This window comes from Gymnoscopelus braueri (assembly GCF_963280865.1).
Source record: "Gymnoscopelus braueri genome assembly, chromosome: 1".
NCBI classification, from domain to species: Eukaryota; Metazoa; Chordata; class Actinopteri; order Myctophiformes; family Myctophidae; genus Gymnoscopelus; species Gymnoscopelus braueri.
This window is the reverse complement of record NC_137603.1, coordinates 63,760,615-63,766,462: the sequence shown is the minus strand read 5'-3', so window position 1 is coordinate 63,766,462 and position 5,848 is coordinate 63,760,615. Positions and strand designations below refer to the sequence as shown.

At 38.3% G+C, this 5,848-nt stretch overlaps 1 long non-coding RNA gene across 3 annotated transcripts; it reads left to right on the top strand.

Moving 5' to 3' along the window:
- Window positions 1-1,680: 1,680 nt before the first annotated feature.
- Window positions 1,681-5,617, top strand: LOC308085186. Of its 3 annotated transcripts, XR_013933145.1 has the most exons (8): window positions 1,681-1,743; window positions 1,957-1,997; window positions 2,981-3,065; window positions 3,574-3,702; window positions 4,118-4,196; window positions 4,388-4,534; window positions 4,744-4,854; window positions 5,485-5,617. It is a non-coding gene; the product is annotated as an uncharacterized lncRNA (long non-coding RNA). The 3 variants fall into 3 exon arrangements; XR_013933147.1 differs by lacking the exon at window positions 5,485-5,617 and having other exon boundaries at window positions 4,744-4,931; XR_013933146.1 differs by lacking the exons at window positions 3,574-3,702; window positions 5,485-5,617 and having other exon boundaries at window positions 4,744-4,931.
- Window positions 5,618-5,848: the final 231 nt, after the last annotated feature.

The following is a 5,848-nucleotide window of genomic DNA, read 5'->3' as shown; positions in this document are numbered from 1 at the left end:
CAAAAACATTTAAAATACTTTGCCTAAAAAGGTCCATTCAAAAAAGTCCTTGCGGTCTTGTTTCCATCGAGGTCCTTGGTATTCAATTCATAGTCATATATAGTGGCACCAACGGTTCAAATATCACACAAATAATACAGAAAAAAGATAAAGAATGTAGGCCTACTTTTTTCATAGTCAAACAAAACAAAACACATATATGCAGCCAAAAAGGTTTTACTGTATTTCTCTACATGGTTTAGGCATCAAGCCTAAACCATGACCATGTTCATGTCCAGTTCAAGTTGTGGGACCCAGCTCTGTGGGTTCCGTTCATATACCTTCCATCTCCAAGCTGAAAATAACTCCTCAATGGGATTCAGGGAAGGAGAATAAGGTGGAAGGTATAGAACGAAAAGATTTGGGTGGTCCAGGAACCACTCACGCACCTGTGCAACCCGGTAGAAACTCACATTGTCCCAGATGAAAATTGCTCACCAGACCTGAATGTGTAGAGATTTGAATATTTGTGTGTTGTAGGTTGATGCTTTGAGATTTTATGTGAGAAGTGTGTGCAACAACTGAACATTGTGTGTAGTGTAGTGTTTGGACAAGGTGATAATGTAATTGACATCAGAGTGTAAAGAAGGAAAGTCAGAGTCTAATGCAGATAAGGGAGTGTGAAGTAGTGCCAAATTGGGTCGAGCGATTAGTACATGAAGTTAAGGTTGTGAAAATTGTGCCACATTTTAGCTTTTTGTGTGTTAACAATTGTGAAAAACTGTAATAACAGCAAACATTATTCAAACACAAATCAAATAAATAATAGCAGCATGCGCTAAATAGGCCCATAGTTTATTCCAATCCCTGGTTGAGTGCGCATTGAGGACCCCCCCCCCCTTTAAATAATTTATAATACATTAATAATTTATAACTAATAATTAATTGCTTGAGCTGTATATTTCAAATATAAGAACAGTTTTGCACACAGGAGCTGGACTTTACGCACACTCTTAAAAATGCTGGGTTGTTTCTATAAACACATTGCTGGGTTGATTTGGCTGGGTCATAATAATGGGTTATTTGGGTTCTGTAAACACACTGGTGGGTCAAAGGGGTTACCCAGGGGCTGGGTCAAAGGGGTTATTAGGTCTTCAATTGCAGTTTAACACCTACCTGGGTTATTTCTAACCCAGAGGTTGCTTTATTCATTTTCCCACTTCTGAATCATTCTGGAACCATCTTTTTGTCACTTCTCACATCAAAACACAAGGTATGTAACCTATATTTTATCACTATATTTTACCTATATTCATATAATTAAATGTATACATTCTGTAACCTATATTTTTTTTGAATGAGTTGTGATAACAGTACAATAGGGATCTGTATTAATTATAATATGGTGCAATACTGTGCAAAGTATAATATTAGTAGTTAATGTCAGCTACAAATGTTTTACATTTCTGTCAATGCTAAATCATTAAGTGAAAGAGCCTTGAATTTATGTTGTGATGCGATTAATTATTATTTTAGTAGCTATAAATAGGTCTGAAATAGGTCTATACATAGTTTTGGGTTCGTGTGCAAAATTAATAGATGTACAAGCTCCACTTCAGTCTAGCTTTTGACTTGGGAGGCAATACAGATCTGACTTCCCAGCATTCATCTCGCGCGCACACTTCCTCTCTCTCACACACACACACACGGAGAAGTTGTGGAGAAGTTGTGGAGAAGTTTGTCTGAAGCAGTTCATTCATTTAGGTACGTTTAGGTTACTAGGGTTATTTATTCATTACATTAATCATTAAAGTTATCAGTTAGTCATTAAAGCTATTCAAGTTTATTTTTTAGGAGTGAGTGACTGATATCACCAACAACATGTTACATTTGCTTCATTTGGAAACGTTATTCATTCCCTACCAGCGATGTTCTTGACAAAATATATATATTTTTAATCTTTTGTCCATTTTGCAGAGTTTATCTGGAGTCGGATAAGAAGGGGGACGACGGATATCGTGAGTTAAATTACTTTAATGGCTTTGTTTTAGTATGTAACCGAAAAGACCAATTTCTTGGGAACCAACTTCGATGTAACACCCGCCCGGCAAGTCACTGTTACTTTCGGTGTAGTGCAAAGTTAGGTTTCCCATCACAAAGTGTTACCACCGGTTAGGTTAGCTTAGCTTAGCATAGCATGTTACTGTAACAACACCAGGTCATGAATGGCGAGGAGGGGGCCAATAATAATAATAATACATCGTGAATGATTAAAATGTCTTTATGGAGAGATTGTTCTTTCGTGAGAGTGAGCTCTATCACTGGTCTGCTTTATATTGCTTTATATTGGGCATTGCGCGCCTAAAGTAGAAAACACCGCAGCCAGCGTTGCCAGATATTGCGAAAAAAAACAAGCAACCAGGTATATAAAAAGAAGCCCAAAATAACTAGGCCAGCTCAGTCAAACTTTATTGTCTAATGTTCGTTGTTTTAGAGCAGTGATTCTATAAGATGTTAGGAAGGACCCCCAATATTTACAGGCTACTTTACAGAAAAACAAGCCCAAAGTCGCTTATAATAAACCGATTTGGCAACACTGCCAGCAGTATGAACGAGAGTTGCTTTCTTTACCTCGTCTCGTTTCGGATGTGCTAGGATAACTAGTTTGTGTCATGGAGGATGAAATGTTGTGTGTTATTAAAGCTTATGCTATGATAGTGGCATATAAGAAAGAGAGATAGAAAAAATAGACAACATATTCGTTAATCACAATTATTTGTATGACAATTAATCGTCTCCAGACATTCATAATCGTGACAGCCCTACTAAAAGCTACTGTACAGCCTGGTTAAAATGACATTTTATTCATTAAAACAAGTTATGCATTGCAGCTCTAACATTTGAGAATGCCCCCAGAAATTGGTAGCTAAGGTTACAAAACATGTTAAGACATCGCACAGTTTTGTGAAATTCTAATGTACTTAATCTGATTTCATTCTAGTAATGTGAGGGTGTCACCATGGACACGTTTGTCACAGAGACCTTGACTGCATGGCAGCTTGAGCACTTGATGGACACATTTAAAGGTAAGTTCATTTTAATTGAGACAATGTTGAGATGTAGCTATATTTTTTTTTATTATTATATATATATTTTTTTGTTATTAAAAACAGAAGGCCATATCCAGTTTAGTCTCTATTTTGACTAGGTAATTAACCACCTAGCTCTGTACTTGGAGACTTTTCTTTAAAGATTATTTTCAAAATCTACAAAAATAGCAGCTCACAACGCATTGCATTGTGATGCGTTGTGAGCTTGTAGATCATCTATTTCTGGCTAATAATCCCCCCAAAATGTGGATGCTGGGGTTCAAGTGATATATTGTTTTGTTAAAACAACGTTTTTTGGTTAAAAAGATAAAAGCATTATAATCTGATAGTAATCATTGTTGGGTGCAAATTTCAGTTGCAAAGTACAGGTATTACAAATAAATTGTACATATAGCAATGACTGACAATGACCTGATACCAACAATCAATACATGTGTTCTATGGCCAAAATATTCTAAAGGTTTTTGACTATGATTCTCTACAGACTGCCATTGCCTCTAACACACCAAGTTCTGCAGAGGGTTCTCCAAGTTCTGCAGACACTTCAGTAGCACCAGTGGAGGAATCCACATCAGGAAACCTGACTGTGACTCTGAACCTGCAACCATCATTTGTAAGTATTGACTAAAGAAATCCAAGTGAAAATGCAATCCTAATGATACTGAATTTTAATTTATTCAATGATTTATTAATGTTGTCAAGTTATTTGATGTTTGCACTAAAACATACTCCTATGTTCACTTGCTGTTTTTGCATTTGTGGGTTGTGTGTGTTTAGTTTCTACTCCCTCCTGTTGTGACTGACTGACAGTGTGACTTTAATTATTGTTGTCCTAGTCTTCTTTGTCTTGTCATGTCTTTTCTCTTGTCTTTCTTTGGACTGCGCCCCTGGGCAGTGTAATAACTGGATGGGGGGGCGCACTCACCATTCAGTGTTCATTTCAGGGATTTGAATCGTCATATATTTGTAACAATGATTACTGTCTCATTTAATTGTTCTTTGACAAACTTCTACCGTCTATTCAACAGGCCATCTAATGACACCAAGAAAGCCCTTGCGATGGCTTTGGTGTATGAATTGGATGGTACTACAGTTGGCAGTGGCTATGTAAGTCAATCAATCAACAAACACATAAAGGAGAACACTCCATACACACACACCTAAAAGAAATGTGCTCAAAGTTTTTCCTAGTGCACAGTCACACGCACATTTTTGGATTGCTCCTTAAAATCCCATGTAACCATCTTCATGGTTTACGCCAGGTCAATTTAAGCTGAATCTAATTGTCTCTTTTACAGGCAGCTTGGTACACACCTGGCCGGGGAAAAAAATACCTGCTACAGGTTTCCTGGAGGAGCGATTGAGGAACGCCAGGAAGCGCATGAGAAGGCTTAAACGACCACACCACCAAGAACCAGAGGAACAGACCGTCCCTAGTACACCAGGTAATACTAATAACCAATGTTGATTATCCCCACCAGGCTAGATTGGACAAATGCAAGGGATTATATTTTCGGTCCAATGACTCTTCTGTCCATCATCTTCTAAAAACTAGTCTCAGGCACCGCTGGACCGATTGGCACACACTCCAAATAGGCCAGAACCTCAAATACTTGAAATCAGCTATAATGAATCTGTACTTATCATTCAACAGAATCTGATGTGCCTCCTGAAAAACGTATTGAAATGGTTGAATGGATGAAGGTCAATAGGTATCCAGTGTCCCAAGTTGAGGACTACATGAATCAAACAGCTCTACATAGAGGCAAGTGGATTCGCACCAATGGAACTAAAAGCCTCCCGGAAATATTGGCGGAGTTCCCTAGGCTTGTAGACAATCCTGGCATGGAAAGAAATGATTTTGCTATTGCAGTTTTGCCTATTTGAATGACACTCTATTTGACTGATACTCTGCAATGCACTACAAGTTTATGTTTAACCACTACAATAGACCCTACAATATATACTACAATATATACTTTGTAGACTGGAGTCCCCAGGGTTCTACTTGGTCCACTCCTCCCCCCCCCCTCTACACCAAATGTCTTTGCCGAAAATTGGCAATATAAATGTGCACAACGCATCACAGCATGACACATTGTGATCTTGTTAAACTCAATGTTAACCTATTTTTGAATAATGTTTTAATGTTTGACTTGACCAGATGAGGAATGCGAGGGTTCATGTGGTTAAGCAATATAACATCAGAGGGACTGCTGTAAAATGTATAGTCATAATCCCTAGGTCACAGGACGGGTGTTGACAATCCAAGCATTGACTGACTTAAATCATTTACCTGACACTGCCTGTCCCCTAACCCTTTTCCTAACTACAACAACTACAAGCCCATATCATTTCTCTAAACACTGTTCTATTGTTTTTCAAAATGTATCAGATTTCACAAGACTTCCAGCAGCTTCATCCAGACGCAGTGGGAAAGCTGTTTCAGAACTGGGCTACTTTAAGTGACCCAATCCTTGCATATGCCCAGCGAGAGGGAAAACTGCCCTCAGTGTTTGATGACATGACACCAGGTAAGCTATTTCCTACTATGTAACACACACCGGTTCTTTGGAAATAGCAGATCTACAAGCTTTTAGATCTGCTATTTTTGGCATAGAGTTGTAGAGGGGAAAAAAGAGCAGCACAAGTTTATCTGAAACACTATTTGAGGGGGTCCCTGCTTCATCTCTCTCTCAGCTAGGGGGTCCTTAGCCTGAAAACGTTGAAGACCCCTGCTTTATGGTCTAAGTGAATTA